Genomic DNA, 18839 nt, shown 5'->3' on the forward strand with positions numbered 1-18839 from the left:
TTTAAAGTTAGTATATATTTTACCTACGCTACCTAAATACCTTTACGTTAGGAAAATTTTTACTAGCATTTAATTTTACTTTTTTGCCATTTTAGCATTTTCTAGCATTTAGTAGCTAAAAGCGGCATTTATAGTTAAGTCTTAGTATTTAGCTACTAAGTACTAACTATAAGATTACTAAGCATATATAAAAGTATCATTTTTATATTTTTTATATATACCCTATTAATATTTATAAACATATATAATTTTATAATTTTATAATTTTATATATTTTAGATAATTTTACATTTTAGATATACTTTATTAATAAATATTAAAATTACTACTTTTTAAACTTTATATAAAGTTTTATATAAGGCTTTACACAAAGCTCTATATAAAACTCTATATATAAAGGCTCTATATTAGGTCCCCGCTATATTCCTAATAGCCTCTATATATACCTCTACTAAGTATACCCCCTATATAGCCTACCTTATTTTTTACCCTTTCTTCCTTTCTTATATCCTCTCTACCTAAGGAGGCACTAGAATAGTAGCTAGTAAAAAACTATCGCTAAAACTAGATAATAGTTGCTAGAACTAAACAACCGTTACTAAAACTAGACGACTATTATTAGAACTAGACGACCGTTACTAAAGCTAAACAATAATAACTAGCTAGCGAACACTATAAAAAATTTAATTAATTAATTAAGTTAAGGTAGTATAGATAGGTAGGTATAAACAGGCAGATACTAATAGGTAGGTAAATGTAGGTAGGTAGGCAGATATAGGTAGGTAAGTAGATATAAATAGGTAAGCAGATATAGATAGGCAAGTAGATATAAATAGGTAGGTAAATGTAAATAAGTAGGTAGATGCAAATAGGTAGGTAGATAGGTAAGTAAATAGGTAGGTAGATAAGTAGGTAGGTAGGTAGGTAGATAGGTAAGTAAATAGGTAGGTAGATAAGTAGGTAGGTAGATAGGTAGGTAGGTAGGTAGGTAGGTAGGTAGGTAGGTAAGTAGGTAGGTAAGTAGGTAGGTAGGTAGGTAGGTAGATAGGTAAGTAGGTAAGTAGGTAGGTAGGTAAATTAGTAGGTAAGTAGTAGTAACCCCTAAGTAATATATATATATATACCTATTTTACCTCCTATATATAGATCTTTATATAATATTAATTTTTATATTTATAAAGTAATACTTATATAATCCTATAGAGCACGACATTAAAACCCTAAAAATACTCTCTTTAGCTTATTACTTATTCTAGGTATTAAAAGAACTTTAATTATAAGCTATAAAAGTTATAGAAATCTTATATACTAAAGAGGCTAGTTCTACTATTAAATAGCTATTATATATCTATTAAGCGGAATTAGATTCTTATTAATATAGTACTCTATATAGAGTTAAAGCCTAGCCTTTATCTTATCCTCTAGAGCTATATATAGTATAAAAAACCAGTTATTTTATCTTGTATAATTATTAAGAGACACTATTTTACTAGTATATTTAATAAACTATATTATATAGTTATAATATTTTAAATATTTTAACCTCTTTTACGCTTTTTATCTAATACTGGCTCTAATTCTTTATCCTTTTTTTCTTTCTTTTAACTAGTGGTAGTACTTATTATATAACTTCTTCTTCTTCTCCTTCTTCTTCTTTATCTTATTCCTTATTCTCTTTATTATATAAGTCTATAAGCTTTTTATTCTTTTTTAAACTAAATAAAAAGGTATAAATAATAAGATTAATAATGTACCCCTAATAGCGAATTATTTAATATATTGCGATCTAGTTAATTTTATACTTAAGGCTAAGCTATTAGCTAATTATATAACAGAGAATGTTATTTAATCCGGTATTATCGCCAATAAAAGCTCTAATCTTTATTTTAATGCTATATGTTACGGACCTTATATTAATAATAATAGCACTACTAAGAAGAGATATAAATAGGTTAGTTAAGATAGTATATAAGGCGCTAAAACCGATTAAGCTATAGGATAAGTGGTAGCTAAGTTATATAGCTAGTTATATTATAAGTTTAGAATATAAAATCGTAGGAATATAGGAATATAGTATAGTAATATAATTAGGCCTAAGTATATGACTTCGGGCGCGTAGAACTTGCATTTCTTAATATCGCATTATAAGCCTGTATCTCGCAGGCGTTTAAAGACCATTTAAACGTGCTTCTAATGCTTAAAAAGCGAAAATAAATAAATAAAAATATTATTAATATACGCGGTAATAAATATATTAAGGAATTTGTAAAGCGTATTATTAACGTATTACTAAAACGTACTAGGACCGTTATTTACACTAAACGGTATTACTAGGTATTTAAAAAGTCCCTATTATATACAGAAAGCCGTATACTTTTTATCTCCTTTATAAACACGGATTTGATTAAAAGTAGTAACTATATTAAGTTTTATAAAGTATTATACTTTTACTAAGTAGTTAAGCGTTTTTTAAAGTAGAGGAATTGGATATTGGTTTTAAATTATAATTATATTTAGGGCTTAATAATTAATATAGAACCTTAAGCCTTTTTTAGGGTTTTTAATAAATAATATAAATAAAGTAAATAGTAATTAACTAGGGCGAACAAATCCTTTCTCTAGGTGCTTTTTAAGGTATTATTGTATTATAAGTAGCTCTTTTCGCGATATACCGTATAACGGGCTAAACTTTAGCATTATACTAGGTTTAAGTTCTATCTTAAAATTATACTTGTCTTAATATAGGGGTAGTTAGTTTACGAATTGTTTCTTAAACGTATTAATTAGATTATAATATTCTTTAGGTCTAAGAGGTTGGGGGTTAATATATTGCTTCGGTTTTAATGCCTTTTTAATATCTTCTAGTATTATAGTAAAGATCTTATAGTCTCATTTTCTTACTAATAAATTTTAAGGGGTTTTAATATATTATCTTCGCATTCTTTACCGCGATTAGCAGTTGTTATAACTTTATTATATTAGTTTAAGGTTTATAGTAAGGGAAATTATATTATATTAAATTTAAATAGTTATATGTATGTTTATAGGGCAAGTAGTATTTTAAGTAATAACTTCAGTAGTAGGTTATATGGAATTTTAGTATTTCTTTAACCTAGCTAATTAAAGGGTTATATTATTTTAGCTTTTCGTGTTTAAGTATTACCTTATAATGCTTTAAGGGTATTATAAATAGGGAAACGTATTTAAGGTATTTACCTATCTATATCTTTATAAGAGCGTAATGCGTTAGTTCGCTATATATTAAAGGCTTACTATTAAAGCCTTATAGGCCTTAGAGCTTATTAAGTTTCTTTAAATTTAAGCGTTAAGTTTTCGCGTAGTTTATATTAATAAAGCCTATATTAGTAGCTCCGCTATTTATAAGGATTTATACTTTTTTTTATTTTTTAAGTATTTAAATTTCGCTAAGTATATTAAGGGAGTTATATTATATATTAGCGCTAGAAGAGCCTAGACACTTATACTCTTCTACTTCTTATCTTAAGGCGCAATTTAGCCCTAGGACAATTCGTTTTCTAAATTAACTAAAGGTAAGATACTTTATAGCAACTAAGTATAATTTATAAAATAAGTATAATTTAAGGACTAAGAGGAACTACGTCGGACTTTTTTAAAAGGGTAAGTTTAGCAATTTCTTTAAATATATCCCTTTTTACCACATCTAAAGTATTCTCTATTTACGGCTTATATTCTTTATTTATTAGTTCCTAAGAGTGTATAGGATTAAGTGGTATTAAGGTCTATAGGGTTATATATAAGGCTTTTTAGTTTTAGAGATAGATTATACTTTAGGGTGTATATTAGGTTTATAGAGTTTTAAACGTAAAGTATAGTTAGCTTTAGGGAATAAGTCTATTTATTATATTAAAGGTCCTTATTAATTCGTTAATATATTATAGTAAATTTGGGTAAGTCCTTCGGTAGTTTTCTACCTACTAACTATACTCTAATTTTATTTAAAATAGCTTAATAAAGAGCAGTAACTCTAGCAGCTTTATTCTAATCTAGTTTACTAATAAGGCTTAAAATTTAAAAAAAAAAAGCTAGTAAAGTCTTGGTTCCGTTATTATAGGTTTTTAAGTTTGGTAATAGCTGTATATTTATAGCTAGCGTTATTATATATTTTTTTTAATAGAGAGATAAAGATTTTAAAATTAATAAAGGTGCTATTATAAAAAAATTGGTCTATAGTTTATGTAGCGTCTTTACTTAAATAAGATATTCTATAGCTAATCTTACTAGCTTTAGTAGGGTATTAGTTATAGTTTATTAAAGGTTTAAAATGGAGCTTAGTTATAAAGGGACGTAGGTTATTTTAATTTTTATTAAATATTACAGGGTTAAGGAGCTTTTTAGATTTTATAGTAGGTACTAGGTTTATTATAGGTATATATTAAGCTACTATTATTAGTTTAGGGTTTATATTTAATAGGTTAGGTTTATATATAGTCATTTTAATTTTATTTATAGGTGTTACTATTAGGGTCTTTAATATAAGTACTTTAAGGTTATTAAGTTCTTTATGGATTACTCCTATTAATTACTAGTACTAAGCTTCTAATATCACTCGCTATTAGGTTAAAGTATCCGTAAAGGACTATTATATTATAGTTAACTATTCCCTAACTAGGGCTATAATGCTTATAGTTAACGTGGAGGGTTTAAGTTTGTTTACTATTTTAATAGTAGTTATTTTAACGTAACGTAATATAAGGGCGTAAAGAGAATTTAGGGAAGATTTAAAGGAATAATATATATTCTATTTAAATCTAAGGGTATATAGCTCTTACTAAGAATAAGACATTGCATAAAAAAGAGAAAGGAATAATAAGAAAGTTATATATTAAATAGTTAGGGGTCTTAGTGGTTGATATATACGCACGTATATACGCGGTCTTCGACTAACTTTAGTAGAATTTAATATATCTAGTAGAACTTGGCAGAAGTTAATTAAGCTAGTAGAATTTAGTAGAATTTGGTTAAAGCGTTAGAATTTATCTGTTAAGTATTTTACTAAGACATTCCTACTATAACTAGGCTAGTCCTGTTATAGTAAATGCCTTTACCTTAATAAATACCTAGTGCGCTATAAAGCTAGCTAACTTTTTAAATATATCCTTTAAAGAACTACCTAAACTAATTCCTATTTATGGGTATAATAGATAAATAGGGCTACCTACTATAACTATTTTATGGATTTACCTTCGTATTAACGGATAAAGGTAGTATAATATCCCCTTTCTTATTATAGACCTAGGAAGCTATAATATAATCTTAGGGAAAAAATAGCTAGCCTATTTAGGCTTATAGCTTAACGTATAGAATAGATAGCTTATTTAGCCTAAAACCCTACCCCTAACTCCTGCTTTATAAAAGAAATTAGCATTATAATAGAAAACTTTATATAGCCCTAAATTAATACTATTTACTAAGCTAATACTATATATAAGTGTTTGTACCAACTTAATGGTATAAGTAAGTTATATCCTAGGGCACGAAATACGTATAGTATCGTATGCTCTTTAGGATGGTAGTAACTGTCGATTATATAAAGCAGACTACGTAGTCTATATATTAATGCGCCTCCCCCTTAATTAGTTAGTGCTTTATAAGTGCACTAGATATATAAGCGAGTGGTTGGTGCACTAAACGCGTAAACGCGTACCTGGCGTACCGAACGCATAGGCACGTAGTTAGTACGGCAGGTGCTATAATTATATACTAGCGGTACTTAAAAAATAAAGCCACCTGTGTATAGTCTCCGTAATTGCTTTAATAGAACCGTAAAATATAAAAGAAAATATATAGGAAACTCCTCCTAAGGTGCCTTCTGGGCTGCTTTCTAAACGGTGCCCTAAGCTAGCCGTAAGTCCTACTTATAGTCCATAAAATAAACCATACGGCCTTTTAGCGGGCTGTAGACAAGCCATAAGTTAGATCTTAAGGGCCGCTAAGGCGCTGGTGCTAAGTAAGCTAATAGCAATTTTCCATCCTAGGGATAGAAAATCGTAATTAGTTGATTTAACTACCCTAGCAGAATATGGCAGAATTCGGCAGGTTACGTAAGTCCACTAAGTGCCATCGCAGCTTTCCACCGTTTTCTACCTAATAGCTTATGGTCCGTAGAATAAGCTATATAATAAGCCGTACGGTCTTTTAATAGGCCGTAGGCGTACTATAGGTACTTCGTTAGTCCCGTTTTACCTATTTTATAACTTTTAGGTTGAGCTTATTTATATTAATTAGGGTTTTAAGGGCTTAACACAGCTTTGCCTTAGTTATAGCGTTTACTAGGTTGTTTCCGCCGCTAATCTATTTAACCTCTATAATTTTACATTGTTTATAGGCCTGATATAAGTACATTGGGTCAATTATAAGCCTCTTTTCCTATGTTGTACCTAGTTTAACTAGGCAGTTATAGAGGGACTTTAAATCAGTGTATAAAACTAGGGGTAACTGCTCTAGTTATAAAATCTTCTAGACTGTTAATTTAATTGCGGCTGCTATATTAAAGCTATAAGCTAGTATATATAGTTTAGAAGCTAGTATACTGCGGGTTACTCATTTGCACTTAATTAAAGACTAATATAGTATATTTGCGTCCTGATTACGGTCCGTAAGTATAATTATAAAGCCGATTTGTGATAATAGGTCTTTATTATTGGTAAAGGAGGCGTCTGTAAATGCTAGTAAGCTAAGAGAACTTAGGTTTAGTGGTATAAAAGTAAGTCCCCTTGCTGCATTGTTAATTTGCTATTGAATACGCTTATTAAGCTGCTTAATATTTATTTCTTGTAGATCTACTACCTGGGCTGTAAAGGATAAATTATAGGTAGATTTAGGTTGATAGACTATAGCAATATAGGCGCCTTTTACATGCTATGCAACGTATTAGTCCTTTATATTTATAGTTTTATAAGTCTCTCCGCGGGAGCTAGTAAGGTCCGTAGGCTTTACTATAATAGGCTTTAGGTTTTAAGCTTAGCGTTCCTAAGTTAGCTTAATTAGGTTGCCCTTTTGTGTAATTAAGCCTCTATTAAACTTAATTAGATTCTACTTAGTTAACTACTTTTACGGCTTTGCTAAGAACTTGGCCTTTTATAGTTTAGTTTCTTTAGTATCCGTAAAGGTCTAGTCTGCTAGGAATAGGGTATTATCTATTTAGAGTCTAATAATACTAAGGCCGTTTAATAGGCTGTATAGGAGGTAGGGGTTATAGGTTAACTGTTCTATTTTAAGCTTACTAATATAATGCTAGTGGTATGTTTTAAATTAATGGTTTTTAGTTTCCGGTACTTCGTAAAGAGGTTTTATAATTTATAAAATTGTTCCTAGTTATAAATTAAGCTCAAGCGGTGGTTGTATAAAGATGTCCCTACTTAGGTAGGTATTGGACTGTACGTAGGCTTATAAGATATCCTGTAAGTAGAGGGCTATAAGTTTAGTTTGCTGTAGTCTAGGCGTAAGTGTAAGTATAATCCATTGGCTGACCTGTTAAATTATAGGTAATTGCGTAAGAATTAAGCCCTTTCCCTAGTCGTTATAAGCTTGTATAATAAGCCTTAATTTCTTAAAGGCTTTATTAGTATTAAGGTGCTTAATTTTATTAATAAAGCGCGAGTTGAAAATACGGACGCCTTACGGAACGTCTTTCTCTATTACGACTGTAAAGACGCCCTTTTTAAGTAGTTTATTAATCTCTTTGCGTTATAAGTCCGTAAAAGGGGTTTCCTATACTAGAACTAATATATCCGCAGGCGGAGATTGCCTTATAGATGTGCCTGCGGAGGTTAGGTAGCTCTCTGTTATAGGGTACTTTTAGGGGCGTCCTTGGCCACGCTTTATAGTAGATTTAGTAGGTTCGGTAGGTTTACAAGGGACTTTTAGGGTAGGTAAGGGTGCTTCTAGTTTATTTGGTTTAGTGGGTACTTCTGGTTTATCTGGTTTAACGTTATAGGTGTATTTAAACCAAAAATAGGGTTTTATGGACGTGCTTCTAAAGCTAGTTAGTCCGCTAGGAAGTTATACGCAGTATGTTTCGTCTTCTATAGCTAGTAAATAATAAGGTTTAGTCTAGTTGCCGCTCTTATGCTATATAAGGACTTTAGAATTGAGCGGGAGGTTATAGACTAAGGTTATATTAGGTCTGTTGCGGTAATATAGGGCGCTATTAATAGCTTATTTAGCCCGTAATTTGACTATTTCGGCCATTACCTTCTATATTACCGCTGCTCGTTCCGTAATAAATGGGGTAGGGGGGCCTAGGTTGCTTATCCTTGGGTAGGCTCCGTAAACTAAGAGGGTAGGTACTAGTCTGTTAGGGCTAGCGGTGTTATTAACGGCTTTTACGGCTATCTATAAAGCTAGTTCCTTTTAGATGTCCTTATACTTATCTATAATAATCTAGTAGGCTCTCTATAAAGCTAGGTAAGCTTATTTAATAAGCCTAATAGACTAATACGCCTTAACTAGAACGGCTTTTGTTGAAATAGCTATGGCCGTAGTATACTATTGGAATTCCTTACTAATAAAGTTCTTACTAGCGTTGTGGGTAATATATTTAGGAGGTCTAAGGTATATATTAATTTAGTAGGTCCGTAAAATATCCTAAGTGTATTTTATAGATATATTTTATAACTAACGGGTGGCTTAATAGCGGGTTACCTTATTAATTATATGTAATACTAGGCTGCCGTTAATGTATATAATATTTATATATACTAAGTGGTTGAAATTAAGATCCTTATAAAGGGTGAACTTGAATTAGCCTAGGGAATGTCTATATTTCTAGTAAAAGGAGCAGTATTTAGTTAGGTGATTAATTGCCTTCCTATTAATGTCGTTATGTCTAGAGCGTTTAAGGACTCTATATAGCTTTTCGGCTAATAGGTAGCTAAAACGGTAGTATAGGTGGTGGATTTTAGTACTAATAAGGTAGTACGGGTTATAGTTAAAAGATTCCTTAATATAGGTCCGTATAGTTTCTCCCTATATAAGGAACGGGTGTTTAAATCGTTATATAATTGGTAGGGTAATATACTTGCTTCCTAGGGCAGTTATAGGGCCAATTAAGGTATCTATAATGTTGTTATAGTAGACCTATAACCTATCTATATCCGTAAGGTAAAGTAGGAAAGGGGTATCCGCTTTTACTATATGGAAGTTAACTAGGCTAATTAGAGTCTTAACTTTAACTAATCTAATTAATGCGGTTAAGCTAATGCCGAATTAGACGTTTACGGCCCCAGTTTATATAGTATTAATGTCCGTATTATTATATGTAGTGGTTTTATATATAAGGTATTGTCTATAACCTATAGTAGACTTTTTAAAGGCACCTGTATTAATTATAACGCTATAGAATTCTTTAGGAGTATAGCGTTCTATAGTGATATATGTAAATAGATTCTATTTACGGTCCGTAACGTCTATAATAGGTTTAATAAGTATACTTACGGGCTGGTTTTTGGGTATACTTAAGTGTATAAAGGAGCGGTCGGGTAATACGGTTATAATATTAAAGGCTTAGTTATCTATAAAAGGTTTAAAAGTGGTTAGAAATATCTTTAAGGTCTCCTATTCCTAAGTATTTAAGTTAAAGTTAATTATAAGAGCTTCTATTAACTTGTTAAGAGACTCCTTTGCTTTCTTTCCTTTATAGTCTAAGATAAACTAGTTAATCCGATTATTAAATCTCTTCTTAGACTTATTATATTCTTTTTGGGTATGCCTTATAGACTAATATTCTTTCTTACTATATATAAAGCACCTCTGATTAGTTTATTTATAGGGGTATACTTTTATACAGGAGTTGCTATAGGGGTTATAGGTAGGATCTGGTCAATACGGGTGCTGCTAGCGGTAGCGGCAGTCCGTAAAGTAGGCATCTAAGTTAGTTTGCAGATTTTATAGGTCTGTAATAAAGGCTTAGGTACTGCCTAGCAGGTTTAAGGCTTTATATATTATAAAAAAGGACCGTAAATCGTTAATAAGGCCAGCTATAGTATCTGCGGGCTTATAATAGGCGTATTTATAGGGTTCCATTTCCTAGTAAGCCGTAATAAGTTTATTATATAGGAAGTCGTCCGTTTAAAGCTTAATATTAAGACCGTGCTATAGGTGGTGGAGGTTTTTAATAAGGATCTGCAGGCACTTTATAGTTGATTTTTTAGTGTTCTTGTCTATTACGGTCCGTAACTTAGTCGCATTCTATTAGGTAAAAATATTACGCTTATATTCCGGTCCTTTAAAGTAGTTATATATAGCTTTATATAGCTTATTAAAGGGAACACTAAGGGGGTTACTCTTAAGGTTAGTATAATAGTGGTAAAGTTCTAGGCCGCGTAGTATAGTAGAGTAGGTTTAGCTAAACTTCTATTTAAGAATATTAGCCTTCTAACAGAGGTCCGTAAAGATAGTTAGTTTAAAGTTAAAGTTATTATTTTTACAGCTATACTTAGATTTATTAGTATAGAGCTTAGCTAGGTTAGCTAGCTCCTTACTATAGGTCTTTACTTAGGTAGTTTGCGGATTTATAACTTAAGTAATAGGAGGGTTTTAGTTCGTATTTTGGTTTATGGGGGTATTACGGTCCGTAATTTAGGTTGCGGTGGTATTATAGTCCGTAACTTAAGTATTAGGTATACTTTAGCTAGTAAGATTAATTCTAATGCTACTTAGGTTTGTAGAATAAATTTGGTTAAATAGGTTAGCTATAAGGCTAGAGATTCTGTTAAGTTTAAAGGAGGTAAAGAGGTTACTAGTTTTAATATAATCTAAAATCTACTCTTTAGTCTATTCCGTTTAGTCCTCCTTATATAGTATGTTATATAGAGACCATATAATAGTAATTTATTTATCCTTTTTAACCTATACACCTTAGTGATATAAAAGGGTTCGTAGGTTATAGATAGCAGTAGGGTTATAAGCCTTAAAAATAGCTTCCGTAAAGTCCGCAAAGTCTTTCTTATATTACTCCTATAGGTCGTTATTTATAAGCTTAAAATATCTATATTTAAGGATTTTATATTTAATATAGTTATTAATATTAGTTATGGATATAAGGTTAACTCCTTAGCTCTATTTCTTTTAACCTTTATTAATCTACTTACTTATATCTACTATACTGTATAGTATAGTACATAGCGGGTAGAAAAGGTCTTATAGTAGGCCGTAAAGGTAGTTAATAGGTCCGTAACGGTTTGTAGGAGGGTAGGAGGTTTCTATAAGGTCTTGTAACGGTCTATAAAGGTAATTAATAGGTCCGTAGTAGTTCGCGGGAGGGTAGGGGGTTCCGTAAAGGTCTGTATTCGCGTTTATAAACTTCTAGTAAACCGTACTAAGACTTAAATAAGTATATAAAGTTGGTGATAGGTCTGTAATCTCTGACTTCTGACCTTCTAGTAGGTCGTACTAGGAGTCTAAATAGGTAGTCGCTGTCATATATATTGCTTAGTAGGAGGTATTAAGTAATTGCTAATCTATACGCGCTTACTAATTAGTGTTTATACTAACTTAATGGTATAAGTGAGTTATATCCCGGGGCACGAAATATGTATAGTATTGTATGCTCTTTAGGATATTAGTAACTGTTAATTGTATAAAGCAGACTACGTGGTCTATATACTAATGCGCCTCCCCCCTAATTAGTTAGTGCTTTATAAGTGCACTAGATATATAAGTAAGTGGTTAGTATACTAAACGCGTAAACGCGTACCTGGCGTACTGAACGCGTAGGTACGCGGTTAGTACGGCAGGTACTATAATTATATAATAAGGATTAGGCCTTTAAGAAAGATATATAGCTTAATCTATAACGGATCCGTATATTACGCCGCCCCTAGACTATCTATATTACGCTACCCGTATTAAAGACCTAGAAAGTTAATAGTAATTTAAAAAAGCCTTATATAGAGAGCTTAGGCCCTATATAGCTATGAAGAATAATAAGGAATATTAAACGCTATACTAAACTAATAGATTAGAGGGATAACTTATAGAAGATAGAATAGGAGCTAAAAAAGATTATAAACCCTAGACTATAAAATACGGTTTAGTAAATAGCTATAAGGAAACCTACGGACCTCCTATTAGTTAATATCTACTATATTAGCGCCGTAGGATTTTACCGGAACTTAATCTAGCCTAATACTATTACTGTTAGGTAAAACTTAAGTAGATAATTATATAGCCGTAAGGTATAGTTGTTAGATAGTTTATATAGAGCTATTTATTGATAAAATAGGTTAATTAATTAATGATTTTAATAGCGTCTTAACCTAGGGCCCCTAGACTTAGACGAAGATATTTATAATATATATGACCTATATACGTGACCCGTGTACGTCCTACGCCACTAAGAATACAGATTATCTAATATACCCCCTTAGCTTTAACCTAGTTGAGGACGAAGCTAGCCACCTTCTTGTGTCCGTTAATGCGTTAATTAAACTATAATCTTATCTAAATCCTTCCGTCTCGCTCTAATATTCTCCCTTAGGTTCTCTAATTACTTCTCCTTATTTAGCCGCTCCTTAATATCTACTATCCTAATTATATTAACGAAGCTTTAAAACCTCTACTTAGGTAGGGCCTTTGTAAGTCTATTAGCAATTATCTCCTTTATTACTATCTATTAAAATTATACTTATCTCTTTGCGTATTCCTAACGTAGCTAGTATTAATAGATGTTAACGTGTTAGAGCTTTGTGATTAGCTTTACCGTGTCTTTTATAATTAGTTGGAGCGTCTAAATATTATCGCAGTTAATAATTAAGGGCTTGTTTAGTTGTAACGTTATTACTTTAAACAGCCTACTAATAAAGATAGCTTTCTTTACTATTTATAATAGGGCTAATAGCTCGGCTTTTATGCTTAATATTATAACTATACCCTGCTTGTTTACTCTCTAGGCGATCGGCCCCCTAAATAGCTTTATAATATATCCTTACGAGCTCTTTTTATTAATGGAGTTATCCGCGAATAATGCGTCGCTAGTATAGATAAATAATTGCGCCCCACTTCTACCGTCTCCGACGCCTTGTCCTTAGTCACGTATTCCTTTATCTCTCCCTTTACCGTTTATTTTTTCCTTATCTCCTCTATAGTAGATTGCTCTGCTCCTCGTGCTATATAGGTATTAGATAACTCTATCTACCGCTTAATAGTGCTCTTAGCTTAGGTCCTAATTAAACCTTACTAGCTATAATACTATAAAGGCAATATCCGGACGCGTTATAGTGGCTATATAGAGTACTAAACCCAGTTTTCTCTAATATAGTATTGTAGAAGCTAGTAGGGATATAGGACGGACTAATAGGTCTATATTAGGGGACGGACGCGTTAGACGGATTATATGGTAATCGGTAGGGAGGAGTTTTAATTTTATTATAGAAGTATCTAGAAGACGCCCTCTAAGATCTATCTTATACTAGTTAGCTATCTTCTTAATATAGGCTTCCTGGGATAGCTATAGGAGCCTTTGGCTATAATTATATAGCACGTAGATTTCTAGGAACTATTTTAGCTCGCTAAGGGTACTTATCTAGTATTCCTTACTTAGCTCCTTAATTACTTCTTAAGCTTTCTTCTTATCTGTCTTTTGGTAGTAGAAAACAATATTATTACGTAGAAGAATATAACTATTTTACCTTTTAGTATAATACACGGCTTCTAGAGTACTTCTTTAAAACCCAATTCGTTCAATAAGCTCGTGAGATTCTTTTGCTATAATAGTGGTGATCGTCGTAGTCCGTATAGGGCTTTTCTTAAGCGCAGTACTTTGTCTGTCTTTCCTTTATTAAACCCTAGCGGTAGCGTTATATAGATGACCTCGTTAAGATCGTAATGGATAAACGCATTAACTATATCTATCTATATCATCTCTAGGTTAAATTTTGCAGTAATTGCTATAAGGGTTTAGAAGGTCATACTAGCTAATATAGTAGCTCTTATAGGTAGGTCTCCTGGGGCCTATTAATTTCTGTAGACTACTAAGCGTGCCTTATATTTCTAGAGAAGTCTATACTTATCCGTCTTGTAAACGAATACCTATATTAAGCTAAGGACCTATTATCCCTTTACGTGCTTCTTATCTATTTCTTAAAACAACCTTATTTGATAATAAGATTATAGATAGGCTTATTAAGCCTTTTAAAACTGATCTTAAAGAGGATATATATTAAGGTCCTGGATTAACTAGGGTGGCGGAGGTAGATTCTTCCTATATAATCTAACATCGCGTATTCTGCCTAATTTTAGCTTACTATTATTAAGTCGACTATTAAGGTTAAACTTCCTTCCTACTAAGAAGGCGCTGTAATAGGCTAATGTAATCCTTTTGGTAATAAAGTCTTTAAACCTATTATTGCTGGCTTCCTTAAACAAGTCTTTAACTAAGTTGTTAGACACCCCCTAAGTATTAAACGCATCTCCTACTTAATAAGCGACGTCTTAATCAGTACCTTATATATCTAACTTTGTAGGATACTTAATGTAAAAGGCACATAGAGATTCTTTATCTTCTTCCGTTAGAGGTGGCGTATAATACGTATCTTTAAGAGTTTTTATAAGCTTAAGGTCTACTAACTTATTAAAGATTTAAACTGGCTTATTAACGTTATCGTCTTCCTCTTAAATTAACGGTTTAAATACTTCTTTATTATCTTCTAAAAGGACCTTATTCTTAGTCTAGTTATTAGGGAGTTAAATCTCCTTAATTAGCGTGTCTAATTTAGCGTATAGGTCCTTTAAGATGTCCATTCACTTATCATTAAAGAACGTCTTTTTATTAAAGATGACGTCCTTAGTAGAGATAATAATACCCTTATATGGGATCTAGATCCTATAGATATTAGTAAAGTTATAGCTAATAAAATAGCCAATATAGGCTCGCGGATCTAGCTTGCTTAGCCTTTTCTTCTTTAGTTAGGCGTCTGATATTATCGCATACACTCTACAGCCGTAGGCTTTTAGGTGCGCTAGTTATAGTTTTCTTAATCATTTATTAGCTAGAAAGGTATAGAACCTCTTATATAGTAATTTCCATCTATTGCTTTCCCATAGCGTTTAATCTTAAAGGTAAACTATAGAGTTAATTATCTCATTCTATAGATTGTGTGGTAGATTAGCAGCAATTCTCATTACTTATGTTCTCTTAATAATTATACCCCCTAAGCGTTTGGCGGTACTATTTTAAGCTTAGGTATATAGCGCTAAAGGCTTAAATATAATCCCTTAAGTTTATAGCTATTTAAGGGTTCTTCTTTTCCCTAGCTTATTATCTAATCTAATAGTATTAACCTTAAGGTTATACCTTAGACGAATCCACTAAATAAAATCTTTAAGTAATTATAGTGTCTCCTTCTCCTTACTATATATTGTTATAAAATACGGGAAGGATCTTCCTAAGAAAGTGTTATAGATAAGTATAACTCGTATAAATCCAGTATACGCTTTCTTAAGGTTAATCTAGTTAATATAGAGGTTAAGATAGGGTTTATTAATTTTCTATTTTAGGAACCTTTATAAGACCTAACGCTTAATTTTAGCGAGACTGCAATATTAATATTCCGTTATCTTTGGGCCTTAAAGCTTAACTCCTAAGGCGTTAAGACCTAAATAATAAAGGCTTATAGGTCCTGGATGACTTAGATATAGATACTATAGATATATATCTCCTTTTAAATCTAGATAAGCGTCTCTTGACGATGCTTTACGCTTCCTTTAGCGTAGTAGTTGGCTTATATTAAACGCTAATAGACTTCCTAGTTAGACGTATTTAATAGTTTGTTATCTATAACGTTCTTCCATTTAATATAGGACTAAGTTATCCTTTTAAACTAGAAGATTGTTCTCTCCTTTATTGTTCTAGTAGTACCCTTATTTTTAAAGTAGACGGAATAACACTAGATTCGTATTAAAGTCTGTATATAAGGCAACGTCCTTAAGACGTAGGATTCCCTTACTCTTGTCTGGTTTTGTAACTTAGATAGTAATATTACTATAGCCTAGTATAGGCACTTCTGAGCTGCCGGCGATAATATATTTAAGTCTTAGAGCTTTTCTAAAGTTATAGAAATAAAAGAGGTTATTAAAGATATGGAGAGTGGTTCCTAAGTTAAGAATAGTCAATAGCTTTAGTAGATGGATTTAACCTGTGTGATATAATTCTAGGAATATTATATTAGCTTCTCCCTTAATCTTAACTTCCTAACTCTTGTCTTATCGTTATTAAGCCTTATCTTTCTATTCTTTAAGTCTAATCTTTATAACTTGGTCAGCGAGATCCTTATTCTTTTCTACCTTCTTTAGCACCCTTTTAATGCGAGTATCTCCGATCGTAACTCCTTTGGGTTTTTTGTCTTAAATAAATACTAACAGTCCTATAGGGAATGTCCTCGTTTTTTATACGCTAAGTATATAGGTAGTAGCTTCTTGTGGGACGTTTCCTTGTTTACTAGTAACCTAGCTCTCTTTGAGCGTCTAATATATGCTAAGGTTCCTTTCCCTAGACCTTTAGTAGTATTAAAGTAATCTATTATGGCTTACCCTGCGAAGTCTATATTAAAGGTACTCCCTCTTATAGTAGTATTAGCTTTCTTTAAGGGTATTCTAAGTCCTTCTTATAGCTTCTTTGCTACTTTGCGATATTTAGAAAATCTTAACTTCTAAGGGTTATTTAACTCGGTAGTATACTTTATATAGTAGGTGTTGCTAAAGGGTTAAATAACTTCTGCTAATTCTTATAGCCAGATTCTATTAGACATTTAAGGGATCTTATACTTCTCTCCTAGTACTATTATATGTTCCTATTAATCCAACTACTAATCTAATTTTAATAAGTGTTTAAACCCCTTAAGAGCTTCCGTATACTAGTGTTATACCTTTTTTCTAATAAATAATAAGGTAGGTTCTATATTCTCCTTTAACTAAGATATCCATTCCTTAACTATAAGAGAAGGGTTAAGTAGTAGCTTCTTCTGAATCGATACTGTGGACGTAATTTAGGTGCGAATCTTTTAAAGGTGCTCTTTTTATTTTAGGAAATACTTTATATCCTAGTCGTAGTATTGTCTACTATTCTTGTACGCCCTCTGTTAATTTGTCGAGAGCTATATATATAAGATTGCATTCTTATTAAAATCTATAACTTCTGGATAGGGTGGTTCTTATAGTAGACCTCATTAAGGTGCTTCCTTATCTAGGTTAATATAGGCCTAAATTCGTTTATCTATAAGGGCTTATAGTTGCTAGATCTATTACTCTTAGTCTTCTGGCTTATTAAAGATAATTATAGTAGATAAACTTAATGTTGGTGGAGTTATTTAACTAATAGGCAGATGGGAATTGAGATGGAATTTGTTATTAGGATCGTCCTTATTACAGAATCGTCCTTATTATTAGGATCGTCCTTATTATTAGGATCGTCCTTTAACGATTAAGGTGGAGTCTCGTAGAATCTCGTAGAATCTTATAGAATTTCGTCCTGTAATAATTAAGGTAGGATTTCGATTAGGGTTATCTTGTAACAATAAGGTGTTAGAGTCTAACAATAAGGTAGAATTTCTTTAAATAATTAAGTAATAGCTAAATAGCTTCTTATATTGGCGGACCGGGCTTATAACTGTTAGATAGTTTATATAGAGCTATTTATTAATAAAATGGGTTAATTAATTGATAATTTTAATGGTGTTTTAACCTAGGGCCCCTAGGCTTAGACGAAGATATTTATAATACACGTGACCCATACACGTGACCCGTACATGTCCTACGCTACTAAGAATACAGATTATCTAATAATGGGCGACCCTAGGGCAACCTAGGGGTGACTTGCCTATAAGGTACGTGCGTTATACATACCTAGGGAAAACCCTTCCTACCTCGTATATAGACTCCTCCTTTTTCCCTTAAGGATTTGTCTCTGTCTATACAATATACCTATTATTCTATTATTAGACTCCCTATCTATATTCTTACCTTACATTTAAATCCTTACTAATCCCCTTAGGAGGATAGCCGGTTTAATTTTTCTATAATACCTCTAAAAAGAAAACTAATGCCTACACCTAATGGTAATATGCTAGCAATACAACTGCAAAACGCCTTAGGATTTAGTGTAAACGAAACCGCTAGAAGTATACTAGTAGAATTTAAGCTACCTTCCGAACCTTAAAACGATTAGATATTTATAAATACTAAAGACTAGTTTAACTTATATACCTAAGCTTAATAAGAACTTAGTAAGGTTACTAGCGTCCTACCTAATACCGCTAATATAAAGGAGCTAGATAAGCTGGCTAAGAAAATAGCTAATTTATAGAGCATTATTAATTTAATAAAGCCCTCCTATTGCCTCTTTAGTAAAGAGTATAAGTTATATAGCGAACGTATACGCAAAATAAATCTCAACGCCCTAGTTAAGAAGTTACTACCTAATATTAGCTGTATTACTTAATAGCATTTTAACCGGTAGATTGCCGTAGTTAAGAACCAATTTAAGGTTAATAACGCTAACTATAACTATAAGTAACGCACGCGTTAGGCTATTAAAGGTCTTATAAAAGAGAAGATAATTACCTAACTAATTTATTACTGGTTAGGTACTAAGGATAAGGGTCCTTTACTATAGGACGAATTTAAGACTATAATCTAAGACCAGATTAGGAACCCTATAGTAAAACGCTTTAATAACGCTATAATATACTATACGGCTATTATAAAGGAGAACTAAAGGTTTAACGTCTTCCTAGCCTATATATATAGCTTAGAGGACCTCTTCTTATATACCCCTTTTGTTAATCCTAAATAATAGATAGACT

Source organism: Cenococcum geophilum (genome assembly GCF_001692895.1).
Source record: "Cenococcum geophilum 1.58 unplaced genomic scaffold K441scaffold_58, whole genome shotgun sequence".
NCBI classification, from domain to species: Eukaryota; Fungi; Ascomycota; class Dothideomycetes; order Gloniales; family Gloniaceae; genus Cenococcum; species Cenococcum geophilum.